Source organism: Triturus cristatus, chromosome 6 (genome assembly GCF_964204655.1).
Source record: "Triturus cristatus chromosome 6, aTriCri1.1, whole genome shotgun sequence".
In the NCBI taxonomy this organism is placed as follows: domain Eukaryota; kingdom Metazoa; phylum Chordata; class Amphibia; order Caudata; family Salamandridae; genus Triturus; species Triturus cristatus.
In genome coordinates, this window is record NC_140589.1 from 1120511705 (window position 1) to 1120532581 (window position 20877).

At 44.9% G+C, this 20877-nt stretch overlaps 1 protein-coding gene across 12 annotated transcripts in view; it reads right to left on the reverse strand.

The window, feature by feature from the left end:
- DPY30 (dpy-30 histone methyltransferase complex regulatory subunit) overlaps positions 1 to 20877 on the reverse strand; it is a 215811-nt gene that overhangs the window by 43062 nt on the left and 151872 nt on the right. The gene's annotated exons all lie outside the window — the stretch shown is intronic.

Genomic DNA, 20877 nt, shown 5'->3' on the forward strand with positions numbered 1-20877 from the left:
ACCTCATGCCGCATTTTCTCCAGCCTACACTTCCGGCCCTTAAAATGAGAGTGGAAGTTAACCACCTGCTATCACTGGCAGAAATTAAGCACTGCAACAGCCCCAAAACTCGCTGGCTATTGTGCTACATTTACTCCAGCGGTTCTGCATATTACAAGCCTGGAGGAGAGGGCTACAGCAGTATTGGCAAAGTAACCACTACTGTTTCAGTTTAGCTAGATCATTTCAGAGGATTGTTGCATTTAACTTTCATTTAAATTTCACTTTGTCAAAAAAAAAAGCAGCGATGTATACAATACAACAGGAAAACAAATATAACTCCGAGATCAATGCAAAGAAACAACATTTATACTCAAAGAAAGCACTTTCATGAAGACTTTTTTAAATGACAACCGTGTACACTGCCACACACAACCTTCTTTCTTTTAAATGATCCTAAGGTACCGAGTTCAGATGTGCTCATCCAATAGGCACTCATTCCACAGTTCTCAAAATGAGCAAAGACTAAGCAACACAACAGCTCATGAAATCCTTGACTAGACAAAGTTATTGGAGTGGATGTTTTAAACCTGTGAATCTGCTTTAGATTGTAGCATGAGATTAACATGAACAGGGAAAGACAACGTGGTACCCCTTCCAAGCAAAGGTAACCACTTTAAAAAACAAACACAAGCATTGTCAAAGATAATAGGTCTAGTGTTGGCGGCGGGCCTTTTGGCGTTGTCAACGCCTATTTTATTTTGTCATTGCTTTTGTACTACTTTATAGTTGAGGGAGCTGCTGGGTCGTTGACAATGTACAACTATGATTGGCTAAAAACAAAAAAATATGTTGGTCTCAAAAAGTGCACAATTGACATAGTAGTTCCTGCTAATTATGGCTCTGCTGAAATTCTCTTTTTTACAGTGCAGTAATAATGTATTACAATATCACATTTCAATGAGTGGAGCAATAAACTTTCCTTTTAGTCGTTGAGATTAGGGGGCTGGGCATCATTTGCAAACCGCAAATACTGAAGAACTTTGCTGAAGGAGCTAAAAACTGCAGCAATCCATCTGGGTCTGCAGAGGAATTGCGTATACAGATTTCAGGGAAAGCAATTGGATTACCAGCTAATGGTCAAGAAACACTGTCACTTGGTAGCTTTTAGCTCGCGTCTGCGACAATGCATGCAATGCATGCGCTCTCACTTGCGAGACGTTACTGTTTCCAATGAAGGGCTTGGCGCTTACTGTCTATTGGCTTCAGTGTCACTCTTCTTTGCTGCCTCCCCATTGGCTAGTGCAGGCAAAGCATCACTTCTGTTCCTTTCTGTGGAGCATGGACCAAACAAGATTCATTAAATGTAATTAGTGCCCATCTGCAACTCGGATTGCAATTGAGGTACTATTTCTTCTTTCCCCACCAACCCTTCTCATGGCAGTTAAGAGTCACTTTCTGTAATGGTGAAACAGAAGCAATTCCCTTCAGCAATTCAATAGTTCAAAACTGTAACCAAAGGGGATCATGAACTGGTGAGGCAAGATGGAGGTTGTGCCTCTATAAACTCGTCCGAAATCCCTATTAATTCTTCCTAATCCTGTGCAATGATTTAATCATCGCCTTTATCTGGCTATTGACCCACTGGCTTTAATGACCTGGATGCCCTGGGGTGGAGTACTAACAGAAAAAAAGGCTAGCAAACGATGGCAGCATAGAATGAGGACTCTTTCTGCAGTGGGCCTTACACAGTCAAATGTGTGGCTGAGAAAAGAAGTGACGGGCCAGGATTGGGATCCCAGAGAGGGTGGGGGCTGCACGAGGGTGGTGGTTGAAGGCTTATCAGTGGAGGCTTGAACCAAGCAGTGCCTTTCTGTGACCAAGAAGGGTGGTGCCCTTTGAGCATTGCAATCCACATGGGATAAACAAGTGTGTGTAGCGGGCCTCTTAAAAAGCGGTTGTGGTGGCTAGGAAGGCACTTGAGCAAGACTGAGTACCTTGGCCCTTGAAAGGAAACACTTAGAGGAATACAGAGAAGGGAGAGTGGGAAAACGGCCTAACTGAGTAAGTGGCAGTCTGGTGATCACATGCTCAGGGAATTGTGGCATCTCTCTCCTGTGTCTGCTAGCTGCCCAACTTAGAAAGGTCTCTTCAAAGCCTCAACATTGACAACAAATGATTCCAGCAGCATTGTTAGGCCTACACACCTGCTGTGCGTGTTTCCATGGAGAAACGTGACAGAAGGTGCTCATCAGGGGATCTCACCTGGAAGAAGCTGCTTAACCATTGTGAAATGGATAAATATGCTACAAAGGTCATAGCAGCTGCTGGCGAGACTTAGATGGAGATGCAAGATACTCAAGGAGAAGGTGTCTTGGCCTTTAGCTCCTCATCAATGACCTTTTCTTTAATGCCGTTAACAATACCTGGAAAATAATGGAAACAAAATCGGGGCAATTGGAGCAATCTCTGCCCTGCGGAGACAAGACCTTAGAAATAGGGTTGACTGAAGAGGAGAGGCTCATCTTGGAATTAGAAGATGGCTCCATGGCACTGCAAACAGAAATCCAGTGGATGTCTTCAAATACTCATTCCTTGGACATTAGAATGGAGGAGGAAAAATGGTACGGAGGTTAGAATGACATCAGGATTGTGGGCATGTTAGAGGGACTTGAGGGAAGAATGGCTCTATATTCTTGTTCCAGATACAGAACTCTTATCTCGCTTAGCTGTTGAACGAACTCATAGGTCCCTGGTGCAAATACCTTTTCTGGGAGACGAAAGGATCACATTTGAAAGCAAATGGGCTGTACTAAAACTTGCCAATAAAAAATAATGGTCTGGCAGGAAAGACAAAGTGGGGGGTGGGGGGGTTGTCTTAGTACCTTCAGGGGAAAAACCCAGACATGATCTCTTGAAGGAAGCACATCATATGCCCTCTGAATTTAGATTCTTAGGGAAGGCACGATATGTTACTTTGGCATATTCTGGATTTAGCATGGACTTCTTTGTTGTGGCTATATTAGGGGAAAGAATATCCTCCATTCTCAGTGCTCAGGGCCTGGTAAGATCCAGGGGCTCTTATACGGAGTTCTGTGGGAAACTGGGTAAAAAAGGTACCCCATATTTAGTGAATATGCTCTGCCGTGCTTACAGAAAATCACACTACATTAGATAGACTTCTTAATGATTGAAACACTACATTTCATGCACATAGTAGTAAGAGCCTCCTTGATGTTATGTTCGAAGGCAGAGAATGAACTGCAAGCCTAATTTAGGACACAGACACCCCAAGCAAACAGCACAATAGACACAAGCCATATGATTCTCAGACACATGGAGATTGAAACGCCCTTAGATCGCCACTAATCCTATGTCTCAGGGGCACATGGGTCACTTCCCCAACTAGAGTGGTTATTGGCCCAACAAGTGAAATTCCTCAGATCCTTCAAATAAAATATTTGCGAATGGGTATATCTGACCAATGTGCTCTCCTACAGGCAACTGAATAGTAGGAATGCCAGCATGGTAGCTTACAGTCTGAAGGTAACTACTGCCTTATTTGATTGAACTACCTTTCTTTTAAAGGTAACACTGCACCTGTGCGATCTGCCATAACCCTCTGGGATCCATTTAAAGCTCTAATCAGAGGCAGAGTGCAAGTTAAAATTAACTAAAAGAGAAAACTCAAGAGGAAAGTAATACATTCCCTGGAACAAGGGTAGTCATAGCAGAGAGAGACATGAAAGATCCACTGGCTGACATGAATATACAGAAGCTGACTGTAGCCTCTAATGCATACAAAGGTGAGGCAATTGAGGCAGCCAAGACACTACCTAGTGTGCCAAATTGACTGTATGAGGTTGGGGACAGGGCAAGAAGGCTGCTAGACTTGTGATTCTTAAGGGAGCGCGACTCAAGATGGGCAAGTAAAGTCACTGAAAGGGAGAGACTGAATGTCATCACAGATTGAAAAATAGGACAGGCCTGTACAGACTGCTATAGAAAGTTGACACAAAGGAGGAAGAGGATAGGGCTGCATTTCCAACGGGGCTTATCCCCGGACAGGTGAATATGGAGGCTGTGGCTTGGTTGACGTGGATCACAATACGGACAGCAAACTAGTCATGGAAAGTATTCAAGAGTTGCAGACAGGAAGGTTTCCGTTCCCACATTACTTTATGCCATTGTTTTGTTTTTGAAGAAAAAAAAAACACTTCCTTAAGAATGCATCTACTTTACATCAGTGCCTAATTTGTAAAAAAAAATAAAAACGTAAGTGCCAGGGCTCTCGTCAGGAGGCCACTGCAGCTTGCACCACACATTGCCCCTGCCATACTGCTAAAGATAGTAACAATGCAACTGCTAGCCATCACTTTGCTACAAGTGTGACAGTTCGGACTGTTTCAAGCCCGCAAAGCTATAAGAATGGCTTGGGCAGCAGATAATAGTAATTTTTAATGTATATTGAAATAATAATTAATTGTTGTTGTTTTCATCTCTAAATTAGCCAGACAGCGCCACCTTGCAGCAGACTGTCAAAAGCGCAGGTGTTGACAATTAAGTGCGTGTAACAAGAGGGAGAGAGAGGACTAGTTAGCTAGTCCGAGTCCCCGAGGGTTTATATGTGATTAAACAAAGAGGACTAGCTTAAGTTGACCAAAGTGTTACAGTACTCAAATTAGTTATGTCACGGGCACCTTGTTGGTGTATTCATGAAGCCCTCACCCACCAACCTAGTTGGTGGCATGCTTCATCATCGGGCCCACCCAGTGACACCTAGTATGTCCCGGGTGTGCTACGACGCCTGATTACAGCGGAGCTGGTATATTGCTGAGAGTGCAGTGAGGTTGGGTGAGTTGTGATTTAAAACGGCTTGGTGGTGGTCCCAGTACCCGAAGGTAAATTCAATTTTAATAACTGGGCTGTCACCAGCGGTTAAAAGTAAGGCTACAGGACGCGTGAGGGTGGCGAGTTACTGCCCCCTGCGTCCTTCAGATGGTCGACATGTTTCAGCCAGTGCCTTAGAGTATTCTGGCTTTCCTCAAGACCGTTTTTCTAAAAAGGTGTGGTGAAATAAAACAGACTTAGTGTTGTGGTACAGACTATGTGATACACTCACTAAGGCGTTTTTCTATATGTGAGAGGGGGATTCCCTTCTCATGCATACCTGTACAACCAAACATTAAGAACAAGGACAAAACATTTACAGAGAGAGTCAGTAGTCAATTTAGACATATGGTCAACAATGCTTAGGTGGCCGGATCTATAGTGCAAGGTGAGAGGACTATAGTCGGCTAGGTGTGATGGTACTGGTGGTGCCATCAGAGTGAAAATACGCGACTAATTAGGAGCGTGGTGTGGCTAAAACACGGAAATCACACTGAAAGGAGTTGACTTAGTGTGGCAGGGCGCAAGAAAATTGTTCTTACGCTTTGGGTTATTAGCCAAGGCTTCCTGGAGGGAAGCGGTAAGGGGATGACCCTATGGGAGAAAAAGAGATAGGCTGTAGGGGTTAGGGACCTGTGAGGAAAGAAGCGCTTACCCAGTTTGTTGTTTGGAGGTTTGTCATACTCACAGTCTTTCTGGTCAGTGCCTGCCTTGTACCTGTTGTCCCGCCGTCGTCCTCCGGTAGAATGAGCCTGTCGGCGTGTGGGCTTTTTATTCTATGGTTAACAAGGTAATGATGAGCACCTGTGGGAATAGTAAGGGTGGAAAGACTACCCCTTTGTGGTGTTGCTGCTCATGCTCGTGGTTTGCACACTAGTCTCTCGTGCATGCTCAGTATATCAGTGCGATTGCTATGTTGTTGCTCATGCTCATGATTTGCACACTAGTTTCTCGCACATGCTCAGTATGAATGCGTGATTATAATGCAGGTGATTTGTACTCTAGTCTTTTGCATATGCTCAGTATGATAGCGCGATTGCATTAAGGTACATGTCGCAACTAAAATATGCCGCCGTTGGTACGGGGAAAGGGGCAACACCCGTGTTAGGTGTGGCGTGGTCTTATCTGCGCAGGCGCGAAGGGATCAGCGTTGGCTATGTATACGCTAATATTGGGGAAACATGCCTGTGGGACGCGCCGCATCCCAGAGTGGTTCGGCCTGTTAATCACTGCTTAATGCGCATGCGCTGCTAGGCGCTGCACGCTAAAGTTGACATGGCAGTATTAGGGGGGTTGAAGCATGTGCCCATGATTATGGCAGCCTAGTGGTACACACAAGGGGGAGCATGATCTATGTCTATGTACAGAGGGACTATGGCACGGGGGACTGACCACTGTACACAGGCTAGGTAATTGTGACTAGTGTAGGTCTAGGGTGTGACTGAATTCCACGGTATGGCGTCGTTGAGGCCATTGGTTTGGGTGGATAGGCGATATATCCAACATTGTTCCTTGCTGAGTAATTTAGTCTCATTATCCACTGCCAGTTCCGGTAGTTGTTCGATGATGGTCCAGGTCAGGTCATTGGGAGTGTGTCCCTGGGTGATGAAATGACTGGTCAGCTTACTAATGTTCTTCTTGTACCTGATTGTGCTCCTGTGTTCTGTGACTCTAGTTCTTATTTTGCGGGCGGTCATACCGATGTATCGGAGGCCGCAGCTGCAGGTAAGTAGGTAGATCACGTTACGTGAATTACAGTTTGTGTGGCTGCGTCGAGTCCACACTTTGTCTGGTTCTAGTATCAATGTTTTCGTATGGCTGGTAAGATGGCACACGCTACAGTCATTGCATGGATAATGTCCAGAGATTTTAGGCAGGCCCCACGCATTCAGGATAGTGTTGGGTTCTCTATTGGTCAGGGGTCTGGGGCGGGTGCTCACGAGTTGGTCTGTCAGGTTGTTGCACCTTTTGTAGGCAAACCTAGGGGTTTCCCATTGTCGTTGTCCAGAGTTTAGAATTTTCCAGTTTCTGCGTATGAGCTTCGCCTCATTGGAGGCTGTGTTGAATGTGGTGACACACGTGATGGGTTGGTCACTCTTGTCCTTGGGTACAGTTTCCAGGAGGGCCTCCCTATTTTGGTTCCTGGCTCTTTTCTTGGTTTTGTTAATGATGGCCCGGGGGTAGCCTCGTTCCTCCAGTTTCTTAAGACAGGTCTGCCGACTGATTTTTGTAGTCGGTTGTTTGAGTGCAGTTTCTGCGTATACGCAGAAATTGCCCAAATGGTAAGTTTTCCCTGAAAGGGCGGGGATGGAAACTTGTGTAGTGGAGGAGTGAGTTCCTTGAGGTAGGCTTGTAATAGGTGGTAGTGATCAGTTGGCCATCTTTGGCCCATATGTTCAGATCAAGGAATGCCAAGTGGCTTGCACTCGAGGTGCTTGTGAATTTCAGGTATGGGTCTCTTTCATTGAGCCAAGTGAGGAAGAGTTGGAGAGTTATTTCTGATCCCTGCCAGATCATAAGGATGTCGTCTATATATCGACGCCATGTGAGAATATTCCTGGTATAGGGATTGGTGTTGTGGGTGATGTGGGTCTGCACAAAGAGGTGGACATAGAGTCCTGCCACGCTGGGGGCGAAGACGCTGCCCATTGAAGTTCCGTTGGTTTGGAGGTACAGGCTTCCCTCATACTCAAAATAGTTTTCCTTTAGTGCTATTGTGGCACATTGGAGGATGAAGTCTCTGGGTGTGCGGTGCGGCCATGGGGACTCCATAAGTACCTGTCTCAGGACTTGGATGGTGGCGTCCTGGGGGATACTGGTGTTTGAAGTTTGTGTTTGCTGGTCTACATCATTTTGAAGTGCCCACTCCTTTGTCCTGCCCTTCCTCCAGAAAGCAGTCTGTCACCGCATGAGCGACTTCAAATCTAAGAGCCCACCAACGCAGGCCAGAGGAGTGACTAGAGATTCATACCAAAATGTTAGCCACAGTTATATATGCGCATCAAACACTTACTGCAGGGCTCCAGTTCTTCTCTTTATGATTCCATTATCAGCCCTATCTCCTTCCGGACATGTGCCCCGGCCCCTTTCCATTGACCTCTCGCAGAACCAAAGAGCGCCCTATGATGTTTACTGAATAGCCTGGCTCAACTTTCTTCAGTGAATTTGTGTCTCACCCAGCTCTCATGATTGCAGCAATCCGCTATTCAGTCTAGGGGATTCCTCTACCTCCTCATGCTCCTTCAACCAGCCCTGGGTCTCCCAAAACAGAACCCAGAGTCTTCCATTGTATTTTAGCATTCACAGGCACACATACACAGCAAACACATGCAATGACACACGCTGCATAGCGCTACATACTCACTTGATGTAGACCAAGGGTGAGCTAAGCAAACAGCAGCATCACTTTACATGAGTGAGTCTGCAGGTCTCATTCCAGTGACACAGGTAAAAAAAGGCCTGTTAACTCCTACTGATCTCTACGCGGTATCCTGTCAGTACTGCGCTTGTGCTACTTCATTCCCGGGAATGAGTGGCCTTTCATCACAGTGAGAGTAGCGCTTTGGGCACCCCTCTGAGTCCAAAAAGACCGCAATCTGTGTGACTGTCCTATGTTATGTTGCAGACACATGATCCGTTTTTGCCCTAGACTACAATAAGCACCAAGCATCCAGACAGAATTGCAGCTAGGGCACTTGGGGCAGGGGTACACATCCATTATCATGTGGGGGACTTTCCTGTCCCAACATGTGCTTTTAAACATCTGCTCTTTGGGAGTGTTGAAAGGCCAAAGGGCTTGCCTTTCAGGATAAGGGTTAGTGGGTGCACCCAGAGTTTGCCGAGGATTGCTCAGTGGGCTCTGTTGGGGGATGGTAACCAGCTGGGGTCATCGAAGGGGGTGGTGAAGAGTACAAGGCTTTGCAGAACGAGTCAGTGCACTTAAAGTATGTTTGGTTTGGACAAAGGTCTTGTCCAACTGAATCTTCATGTGGGTGGAAAAGCATGGAGGACAGCAGGGGTCAAAGACCGCACGTAATTATGGTAAGGCGGTATAGAAACACCTGCCCACACTGACAAAGGCAACCCTAAGAGCGTGGGATGACACCAGTAGAGCTCTCGGCTGGCAATGGAGGATCACGTTGGCTACACCATTATGGAGAGGTAAGGCGGTAAACGAGGTTTGCAAGTTGTGAGACATTAAAAAGTGGGAATATGTAGTTATATAATCCCTAGGCGATATGCTTAAAGGGGAAGAGGTAATAGCAAGAAGCCTGCACTCAAAGATTTAAGTACATTCAACTCACACATGCACTCGGGATAAACAAAACAAATTGGATTGACACCCACGAAAACACACACCCTAGAAAACTGGGTACTAAAGGGCACGATAACTCGGAGACCGGTGTCACAACTTTACCGCACCATAGTCCGCTATGCTTCAGCTAATCTCCAAAATCTGTGGGCTTGGTGGGAGAGAGAGGTAGGAGCCCTAGAAGACATTAAATGGGAGACGGCTCAATGGCACCCAAGGGAAGTAGCCATCAGAACTTGGTTGAGGTTAATACAAGTGAAAATACTGCATCGAATCTACTTCAATAGAAGCAAAATATTCAGAATGGGAAGGGCTGAAAATCCCATCTGCCTACGATGGACCACACAAGAGGGCACCTGCCTCCATACTTTTTGAGGATGCCGAAGGGTTAGTTGATATTGTGGGGATGCGATACACGAACCAGTGGAGGTCATTGATATTGATATCCACTTGACACCCCAACTAGTAATCATAGGGATTTCAAACGTCGTAGACATTCCTACGATACCTATGGGGTTTTGTATGTTGGGTTTTATTGTTGCTAAAAGAGATATGAATAAAATGTGGGCCCTGAAACGAGCTCCGACTAAGGCAATGTGGCAAGAGGACATGAATATAGGTGTGGAAGCAGAAAGTTGCATGAAAGGGCAGGGTTTGCCCTAAGATGTTTGACAGAGTTTTGGGGAAATGAGAAACAGTGTGACTCAACAAGCAGCCATGTTTGGATTTAGAACCCCCGCCCCCAAAATGGGACACTGCAGAGAAGTTTGTTCTAGCGAAGGAATATGGTTGAGTAACCCAGTCAAAAGGGGGAGGATTAGCAACGGGAGGCGGATTAGAATGTCCTGTGATCAGACTGCACTATATGTTTTGCGCCATTAAAACGAATAAAAATATTTCTTTAAAAAAAAGACTTACTGTGAAAAGCAACCTTTAGTATTTTTTCTCAGTTAATGTTAAGAATAACACTCGTCAACAAACCTTTCCATCTTTGACACTAGAAAGATGTGAGTATAGGTAATAACACTATACTCCAACCCCTTAACCTTATACCCCAGACACTGAGCAGTACTGTCTTAACCCCATACCTTCATTATTTACACCATACCCTAAAAATCTGCCCCATAGCCTTAACCTTACACCTGTATCACTGTTACCACAAACCCTTGAATGTTAACCTTTAGTCCTATGCTGTTAACGCCAACCCCTCACAGCATACCTTTGACCTCTTTTCCATTGTCGGTACGTTAGAAGGTTTTGGAAGTGTTTTTGTTTTTTAAAAGCTTATATTTAGAAAAAATAATCGAGAAATGTTACTTTTAAATGTGTTGCTTTCGAAGTTGAGAGTCAATAACTCCTGTATAAACCTTAGTTGGTCCAGATAGGTTGGGTATGTAAACTTTTGTTGTAATTATATCACTAATGTGCCTCCCTTTTAATATTAATTCCCCAACAAAAGTAAAGTTAATTGGGAATTATGTTGCCAGCGCTGCACTATTGGCTCTAGGATAAAAACACAAAATTCACCATAAGTGTATACTCCGAGTTCCACCCTGAACCTTAACTCCTATCCCCACTAAACACTATTTTAAATATAAAATATAAAAAATAGTTCCACAAATACAGTAGCACATTCTCCAGTATTGGATCTTTCATAGATTTACATGTTTAAATCACTTTCAGCCGTTGAGGTGAGGTCCCACGGTTCCTTTTTAAGCAGTACAGATAGCTTGTAATGACAAAAGGCATTGACTTTAATAGCTTATCTACATCATTTATAAAGAACCTATCTCCAGCCAATAGCACCCTATAGAACACTCCCTGCAGAGGATTCTTCCCTCACATTTGCTACTGCACTTCATGTGGAAGGGAGTTTCCCTGAACTCTGATCAGTGCTTCAGCTATTACCCTGATTTTGGTTATCCAGTCACTTCTGCGGTTTCATTTATTAGTGTCTGGCATTAACATGTCAGAACCATTGAACAAGCATTGGCATAGCCAATAGGTCTCGCCTTTGGGACCTTATAAGTGTTCAGCTATGCAACGGTTGATGTCGTTGCACCAAGGATATTGTGTTGCATAACTAAATACTTATAAGGTCCCAAAAGCGAGACCTATTGGCTATGCCAATGCTTGTTTTCCTTGAGATCTGTGGGAAGATATTTCTTCATATGGAAGAGGTACTTTCTATGTGAAGGAAGGAAGAGGGTTTTATTTATCTACGCGAACTCGACCCGAAGGTATTTGAGCGCTATACATGAGCACCAGTTAATTAGACAACGGTACATTCATTCATGGTAGGCATGGGGTACGTTAAGTGATTTGCCCAGAATCACCGGTTGTTGAGCCATCGCCTAGACTCAAACCTGGTTCCCCAATTCCAAAGTCGGCATCTCTGGCCGTTACACCACAACCTCTCCAAGTTAAGGGCACATACCCATTTCCCCACAACTCCACGCTTCCAGACAGGGCATGGAACCACCCTCACTCCCTTACCACAGGTTGGCTGTGAGCGTCGGCCACGCAGTACAGGCTGAGGATGTAACCTTCATCTCGGTCTTTGTTTATCTCGTCAAGGACCAGGCCTGCCTGGACGCCTGTGGCGTTGCAGTCTTCCGGCACCAGAGGCTGAGGGCGCTGCCGAGGGACAGCAGCAGCGTCGAGCACAGCGCTGCGGTAACCCGCTTCATGTTCGTAGTGCCCTCAACAGGGCTGGACCCCCCGGGAGCCACTCAGCACTAGAGCAGGCAGCAGACTTGAAAAGAAAGCGACGAAGAAAGGTAAAGCCCAGCTCACCCCTTCGGTTTATAGAACGCCTGACCCTCTGCAACTTTTAGTGTAAATGATTAAAGACTGGTGTTTACCGGTGGTCACTGATTCGTGCAGTCGTCAGCTTCAAGAGACCCCGCCGGTCACTGCTATCAACGTGACCATCAACACACAGAGGGCAGACACACAGAGGCATGCAAGGGTATGTAAACGAGTACCCCAGCAGTGGCTGGAAATGCTATGTTATATTTACCGCCCACAGAAAAGTTAAGAAATGAAAGGTTGTTTCGCTGAATGTGGCTTATTTCTCTGAAAAGAACCCCGGGGGCACACGCAGTGGTGTGAAATGGCGCACTCACATTCTACAAGTTTTCAAGGTCGAGTTTTCCGAACGGTACAACCCCCTGCTTCAAACTGACGGACTAGCTGTACAGGATAAGAAGGAGGCCGACGCCGAGGCCGGGCAACTAGTCGGCGAATAACAATCCGAAAAAATACTAACAAGTGTACAGCGAAACAGCACAGAACTCACACAAACGTGTAGCACACAAAGGCTCCCTCGGAGAGCACGTCAGGAGCCGCGAACGCATGTGCGGGAATGGCATGGCAGAGGTGGTGGAGTATCGCCACGCCTGGCTGAGCTGCTAAGGCATGGTCTCCTTTGCAAAGCTTTCTTGTCTTTATGAGGTCATATGTTTAAAACACATGTCCCCATAAAGATAAGAAAAGCTTTTACCACAGACGTAAAGCAACCGAGCCAGTCCAACTGGGATGGCTCTAAAAGAGAAAAGTGTACGTCACTAGACGCTCTTTTCCAATGGCTGGCCACCGTTTAGCATAAACGGTGACACCAGCCAATGGAAAAGAGGGGCGAGGCTTAAAGCTCACTACTGAAATCTACCCTAACTCATTAAATCTCGCCAGCGAGACTGCGCATGTCTGCGCAGTCTACGCCAGGCGAGACATAAAAAGGACTTTTCAGAAGTTGTGGAAAGAAGAGTCTACATACTGAAGATCCCCACAAAGAGTCATCCTGCCCACAAGGTAAAAAACTGTAAAATCTGTCTAACCTTTTCATCTGAAACTCTCAAAGATAAAGTGTGTGTGTGTGTGTGTGGGGGGGGGGGTGCTTTTATTGAGGTTACAAAAGCTGAAATTAAAAAAGTAATTTCTGATGAGTACAGAGAGGATTCCATTACCACACAGGGAGGGTGAGGTGGCGCTAGGGGTCAACAGTGGCCCATAGAAAGCAATAAAAAAGAGTTACCATGAGTCTTCAAAAAGCAGTTCTCAGAGGGAAAAGGGAAAATAACCTCAGAGGCCACAAGATCAGAGCCTACGACTCCCTCTTCAGTCCTGGCATTAGGTCCTAGAAAATCCTCCTCCGAGCCAGGCATGGTGAAATCTAAACAGGTGATGAAGGTCCTGAACACGACACCACTGTCAAAAACATTGTGGACGACAACCACGTCGACTACCACAGCTCAGTCAACAACGACCAGCTCAGTGAACAACGACCACCTTGTCGACGACCAGCTTGCCAACACAGTTGATGACAATACAGTTAGCTAAGACTTTGTCAATGAGACAGTCGACGGCACAACAGACAACAAAAACATAGTCAACGATCAAAACATCTGCAAAGAAACCACCAATGTTACAACTGACGCCGGACCTGTCGACGATACCATTGACGACAGACAGACCAATCCAAGTATACATATGCCAGAACATACTTCACCTAGCAAGGTGTTTCCCCTGCTGCCAAGTCATCTATTGGATGTGGAGGACTTGGATGATGATGGTGGACCACTTGGTAAAGCTCATAGCCCCTCAGAACTTAATGTGAAGTACCAAGAAGATGAAGATGGGGACTATTATGAACATGTCTGAGAGACAACAATACATAGAGAAGCCTAGACAATATGTGGAGCATTTTCAGCACTTTTACAAGGCCTTTAAGGAACGTTACAGGACTACTGCAAACGCTTTCCTGAACTCACAAAGTCAAACTCTCCGATACGCCTGCAACCTCCAATACTGAGATCACTGATCCCATGCCACCACCTGCAACTGCAAGAATGACCCGGTGTCTAATATAGTCATGCCTCCTCTGGAAGACCAGTCCTCTTCGGATGAAGATAGATAGAAAGTTAAAATCCCAGATAATCAGTCTGTGCCCGATGAATGGGATGATTATCTCATTCTGGTATCTTCACCTCATGGACCACAACCTATGCACTCTCCTCCGGATGATATTGGTGGATTTCATACCCTTATGGAGAGAACTGCTGTAGGAGGACCCCCCAGCCCAGAGACAGACGCAATGTTAGTTGACTAGGGATTTTATTAATATGATCGTCAAAAAAACAAAAGAATGTTGTTCAACTTTTGATGGCTCTGGTCAGTAGTGTTTTCTCTTTGCCCACAATGTTCTTAAGTCGGCATCTAAGCTTGTTTTTCTTGGCAGATGTAGGTACTAGAGTAAACGCACCAAAAAAATTAACTTCTAAATATTGTGGTATGCTGGTGGAATTCTTTCACCAGCACCCGTGCAGTAATATTTTATCCTCCTGAAGTGGGAACATTTGTGAAGATTTTTGAGGGGAAAAAGGCCTTCACTGTGGTTATTTTTCTTGCTTACACTGGTGACCCCAAATATTGACCCCCCAAGGCGGGGAAGTGCTCTCCACCAACACCTTGTGGAGACAGTAAACGTCACTTGCCTAGGTACCTGTTTCGGGATTTTAAAAATGCTTTAAAAAAATCTTAAGGTTCATCCTGGACTGTGCCAAAAAGACGGCAGTCCAGGCCCTGGTGACATCCAGACTAGACTACTGTAATGTTCTCTATCTGGTGGCATCGAAAAGAAGCATACATTGCTCCAACAGGTGCAAAAATCGGTAGCTTGGATGTTGCTAAATATCCCCAGACGCACACCCACTGGCTGTGCCCTGGAAAGTCTCCTCTGGTTCCCTATTGAGGATAGGATCGCCTTCAAAGCCATGTGCTTGGTCCATACAATACTACAGGGTAAAGGCCCAAAATATCTCCGCCCCATGATACATTCTTACCATCCTACGCGCAGTTTGAGGTCGGCTGAAACTGGATTGGTTTGCATTCCCAAATATAACAGAAAAGGCTTTGGTGGCATCTCCTTCAGGCATCTGGCTGCTAAGCAGTGGAACTTACTGCCCATGCACCTCAGACTGGAGACGTCAGAATCAGCTTTTAGGAAACAGCTAAAAACTTGGCTGGTTAGTAAGAATCTCACCTCTTAGTAATTTTATCCATTCTTTTCTTAGTGCACTCAGTCTTGTTGTAATTCAGCGCATGGACACTCCGAACTGGAGTAACCAAGCACTTTACAAGCTGCAATAATAATAATATAGCCAAGGTCCTGTGATAGGACAGCAGCTGCTGGAACGCAATTGCCTTTCTCACAGGTACTGCTGCCTCTCTCCGGTTCGTCTTCCTCCTGGTCATTAGCTCTGGCTTTAGCTCGAATGCCTACAGAATACTGCCTCGCTGCAGTTTGCTCCTTCCACCCTGGGCTGGTTTCCTTCGTTGGCTGGTATGGGTTCGCAGTGTTTGTCTCGGTGTCTTCCTTCTTCCTCTTCCTGATCTCTCGACTCAGTGGTTAATGTTGCCACGCATGCCGACATCCATAGCCGGATCCTTATATCCCGGCAACCCACTTTCCGGGGCAGGACGTGCATTGTAGGCTAGTGCACTAACCCCATCCTGGTCGTCCATATTGTGTTTCTCGGGTTCAGCAGCTTAGTCTCTATAACACTACCTCCCCTCTTGGAACGACCGACCAGGCCACTGGGAGTCAGCATTTCTGGAGAGAAAGCCCCCATTGGAGGGATCTTGCTCGAGAGGAACCTGGAAAGAAAAGGGTTGGAGTGCTAAAAACTAGTGCAAACTTCATGGGTTCAAGTTCTTGTTTCAGGTGAGCCAGGTTAAAGGAGTGTGGTCTGTCAGCAACACAAAAGAGCCACCCAACAAATATTGAAGAGCCTCTACTACCTATTTATTGGCTAGGCATTCTTTTTCATTTGTGGCATAATGGCGTTCTCTAGGTAGTAGTGTCCTACTTATGTACACTACTGTTTGTAACTGTCCTTACTGGTCAGGTTGTGATAACAGACCCTAGACCCATGCATGAAGCATCTGTCTGCAGGACAAAAGGTTTATGAAAGTCTGGGCATAGCAATACCGATTCTCTACACACTCTGAGATGGTCAAAGCTCTGCTGGTGTGCCAGGGTCCACAAGCGCAGTTTGGCTTGTTGATCTTTCTTAAGTAGGTCAGTAAGGGGTGATGCTGTTTCAGAAAAATTAGGAATTAATCAACTGTAGTACCCTACTACAACCACAAGAAGGACCGAATGTTCTTCTTCATGGGTTGTCTTGAAACGTCCTTAAGAGCAACCACTTTGTCCACCTGAGGACAAATGGACCCATTCTGTATTTGGTAACCGAGATAACAGTAAACGTTATGTCAAGTGGTTGTGAATTAATAACTATCAACACGGGCGCAGTAGAGAGGTATTTTCCCATCATTTCTTCCCATTTATTTCGGCGATTTTAATATGATAAATTTGCTCCCTCTTGGATTGATGCAGTACTACCACTCGATAGGTAACTGGAGTAACTTGGTTCAGAACTATAAAAGGCCCTTGCCACTTAGCTAGTAACTTGTTATTGGAGGAGGGCAGAGAATTGACACCTGATCTCCTGTCTGTAGGTTACGTAGTTTTGTCGGTCATATCCCTTCCTTTGTTTAAGTTGGGCCTCCTCCATGTTGACCAGTGCTTATTCTCAGAGGATTGCTATATTTCCCTTTAGCTTGGCTGCATAGTCCAACAACTTCCTTCCTTCATCGTCCTCTTATTCCCACTGTTTGACTGCCATATCCAGCAAAGTGCAAGTGGAGTCCGAAGACTCGATCAAAAGGAGAAATCCCTGTGGAGCCCTTTGCATGGGTACGAATAGCACTAGCAGTAGTTTTTTCCCCCCAGTCCATACCAGTATCAGAAAAACATTTTGTAGGATTGTCTAAATGGTTCGGTTGTACCTTTGTACAAGGCCATCTGTTTGGGGGTGGTAAACCGAGGTCTGAATTTGTTGTATACCTAGTACCCGACAAATCTGCTTCATTAGCTTGAACAGAAATGGGGTACCCTGGTCCGTTAACATTTCCTTGGGAAATTCCACTCTAGTGAAAAATTCTATCAATGCATGGGCAATTACAGGGGTAGTCGTACTAGTGAGAGGCATGGCCTCTGGATACCTAGTAGCATAGACAACAAGAATCAATATATATCGGTATCCTTTCGAAGAGTTCACTAAAGAACCCACTTGATCCATTCCAACCCTTTCAAATGGCACTTAAATTCTAGGAAAAAGAGTAGAGGTGTTTTGGATCTACCTGCTGGGTTGACTCTGACAGCAATCACAGTAAGCACAATACTTTATAATGTCAGCATAAACGCCAGGCCAATAAAATTTCCTGAGTAGGTATTCCTCAGTTTTTTCTTGGCCATATAAACTGTTTTATCAAGCCTCTGTTAAAACCACTTGGTTTTGTACAATGCCGACCAGCTTTTATTTACCTGCAATCCCGCCCTAGTCTGTATATATGAACTGTATTATCACAGTTTTTATTGGCTGTTATCAGGTGTGGGAAGCTGCTGTACAACCTTTATTGATAGCAGAAGGGTGCCTTTGTCTGTTTTTATCTATATATTTCTTATCTTTTAATCTTTTTAATTCAGACTGTCATATTTTTGTAGCTTTTATGATTCACTATGATTTTGAATAAAGCTTATTTGATTGATTGATTGCTTACACCCCCTATTTCTCCTCATCAAAACTTGACTTCTTCGAGATATCTAGTTTCAGTCTCTTCTCTTCCCTCGGACTCTAGTAATTGCTGGGAAAGGGGATAATTCGTCCCTATGAATTATATCTTATGCAAGATCTGGTATTACGTATACTTGTAGGTCTTCCTCCTCTTGCTGCCTTTGAAATTGAATCAGGGCTATCGGATATGGTTTGTCATCCCAGTGCACACATGTAATGATTACCCTTTCGCCTTTTAACATTAGGCCTGGGTTCACATGGGAATGACGAACCACTGAGTAGTAGCAATCCGAGTTGATAAGAACTACCACTAGGTTCCCGTTGAGTCTAGCTCACTACACATGATCTCAGGCCAATTAGTGCTTTGAATTATTATCATTGCTTTGCACTGTTTTATTGTATGTTTTGTATCTGGTCTTATATAATTTAAGGTCTATTACTTTGTATTAATACTCAGCATATTAATTATGTATTAATGTTGTAATATTTATTCTCACAAAATTCAATAAAACACTTTGAAATAAAAAAAAAGGAAGGGTATACGAGATGAACAAAATGAATGTCCGCATCCCAAACAAGGGATAAAAATGACACAAACCCCAACATAGAAATCAACAGTTCTCATTAAAGTTGCTGAGTATAAAGAAGAGCTCAATAGTATTTACAAATGTAGTTTTAAAGTAGTAGCATGGTTGTTTTCTTGCATGTGTTAGTGTTTGGTTCGCGGTTGCACCCCCAGTAAAGAGCAGGGCACCAGACCCCCTGCATACACTGTTGTAGCAACAGAAATCTGATAAGAAAGCACTTTATATTGGTCTCGGCTTTCATTTTTTATAGGTGTTTTTTGAATCGGGGTGCCAAAGGAGCAGTAATAGTAGAGTAAATGCCATAGGACGAATATTGGTCCAATCTCAAGGACAAATACGTACTTCGCCCAGTGTTGCTATTCCGATAACGTACATGCAGCACAACAAGAGATCTCAAGGAAAATAGTAGCCTATACTATACTGTAAGCTTCCTATTCATCCATTCACTGCTCGTATCGCCGCTTCATCAGGACACATAACAGTAAAACTCTGCGGGTAGTATCTGCTTTCTCCCTAAAATGTTATGTCATGTACTTGGGTACACTCCAGATTGGATACTGGGGTACTCTTATCAGTCCCTAGTATATGGTACACATGTACCCAGGGCATAGGTATCCTAGAGGCCTCCCTTGGGCTGAAGCATATATTATGCCACCCATGAGAGGCCATGCAAAATGGAACTACAGGCCTGCCATTGCAGACTGTGTAAGATGGTGCATGCACCACTTACTTTAGATATAAGTTTACTATATATATATAGGTCACAACACTTAAAACCTGTAAGTCACCCCTATAGCAGGCCTTGACAATCCTGAAGGCAGGGTGCTGGGTTTTACGTGAGAGGGTGCCTCTGCATAGGCAGAGCACCCCTGCAGCCTTCGGAGACCATTCTCCCGGGTTGCCGGTGACGCAGCCAGACATATAGGTAGAGGTGCATTATATGCTCACGTAAAATGCTATATCGGAAACTGCTGCAACAAACCAGGTCATGTTTGGTATCAAACACCTTGGAATCATACGTCCACATGGGTAAACGCGGTGGGAGGTATGATTCCACCCCTCAAAAGCAAGCTTCGTGGGTCCTTGGTCTTCCCGGTACCAGCCTTCTTGACCCGGACAGCACAAAATGGTTACTGCTGACCAGAGACACATTTCTGACCTCCTGCTGCTGAGCCAAGCTAGAGCAGAGGAAGGCAGCACAATAGGCATCCTGTCACAGAAAGGTGTGACCACCTCCCAGACCGGATTTAGTGTATCGGGGCTGGGTGGGTGCACTTCCAAAGTGCCTGAAAGTCTGCACGAGGGGCACATTTGGTCTCACTGTGCATCATCCAGTTCAAACCAGTTCTGGGAGCAGTTGGCTCCTGCTCTGGCACGAACCTGGACAAAGTGTATATTGGAAAGAGGTTTTCCCCAGTTACTTTTAGGTCCAAGAGGGGGGAAGAGGGACAAATGTACAAGGTTTCTGCCTCTTAACCGACCTATCACTTTTTTCTTTGGTAAGTACTCACGAGCATCTAAATATCAATAATTGCCCATAAATGATATATTCAATGTCTACAAACAAATTTTTTTCTTTTTCATTTTTTATTATTTATCAAAGGTTTTTATCAAAAATATATACATTTCTGTGTTTTACAATTGGTTTTAGAACATTCATATACATACAATAAATGGTGTAAGCATAAAATACATTGTTCTCAGATCACAATTATTGAGCAAAATAAGAATCCCCCAGAAAAAATACCAAAGATATCTACATTCTCACCTCGCATACCATTCTTACATCCCAACAAACATACCACGCAACATAACAGAATTAAGAAAAGCAATCTTAATTGTATGACATAGAGATATACAACTGGATGGATCAACTATAGTGTAGTTTTTATAAATTTTAATTGGTATCCCAGAGTCTATTATAATGGGTATAACATCAATTTGTATTTCTTCCTTTATGCTGTTTGAGTTGATCCTAATGGGATTTGTTGTCCAGTTGAAGACTCCAGCAACACAGGAGGAGGGTTCCTACATTCCTTGAGGTCAAGCTGCCCTCACACCGAGTTTGTTGGCATTCCCCAACTAAGTGCTTTGGGCTATCGATAGCCCCAACCTCTGCGCACATTTCGTACAAAGGACTCCGGCCTCCTTGCACTCTGTGCCCTTCAAGCTGTAACTTTGTGAAACTGCTAGAGGTCCCCTCGCAACTCCTGTCTCTTTCGGCCTATGGGTCCATTTGAGGGACAACACTGCTTTTCTTGGGATCCCCTGGTTGCTCCAGGCCTGCCCTGACTCCCCTTGGTGTGGTGAGTCCTCTGGTCCTGGCTGGGCCCGACCGTAACCTTCTTTGAGGGTTGCTGCTGCCAAGGCTTGTTGGTGCTCCCGCTGGACACCAACCCCTCAGCACTCAACATCCTTTGTGGGACAGCTCGTATCTGGCTCCTGGTCAGCCTCGATGTCTCATGGTCCC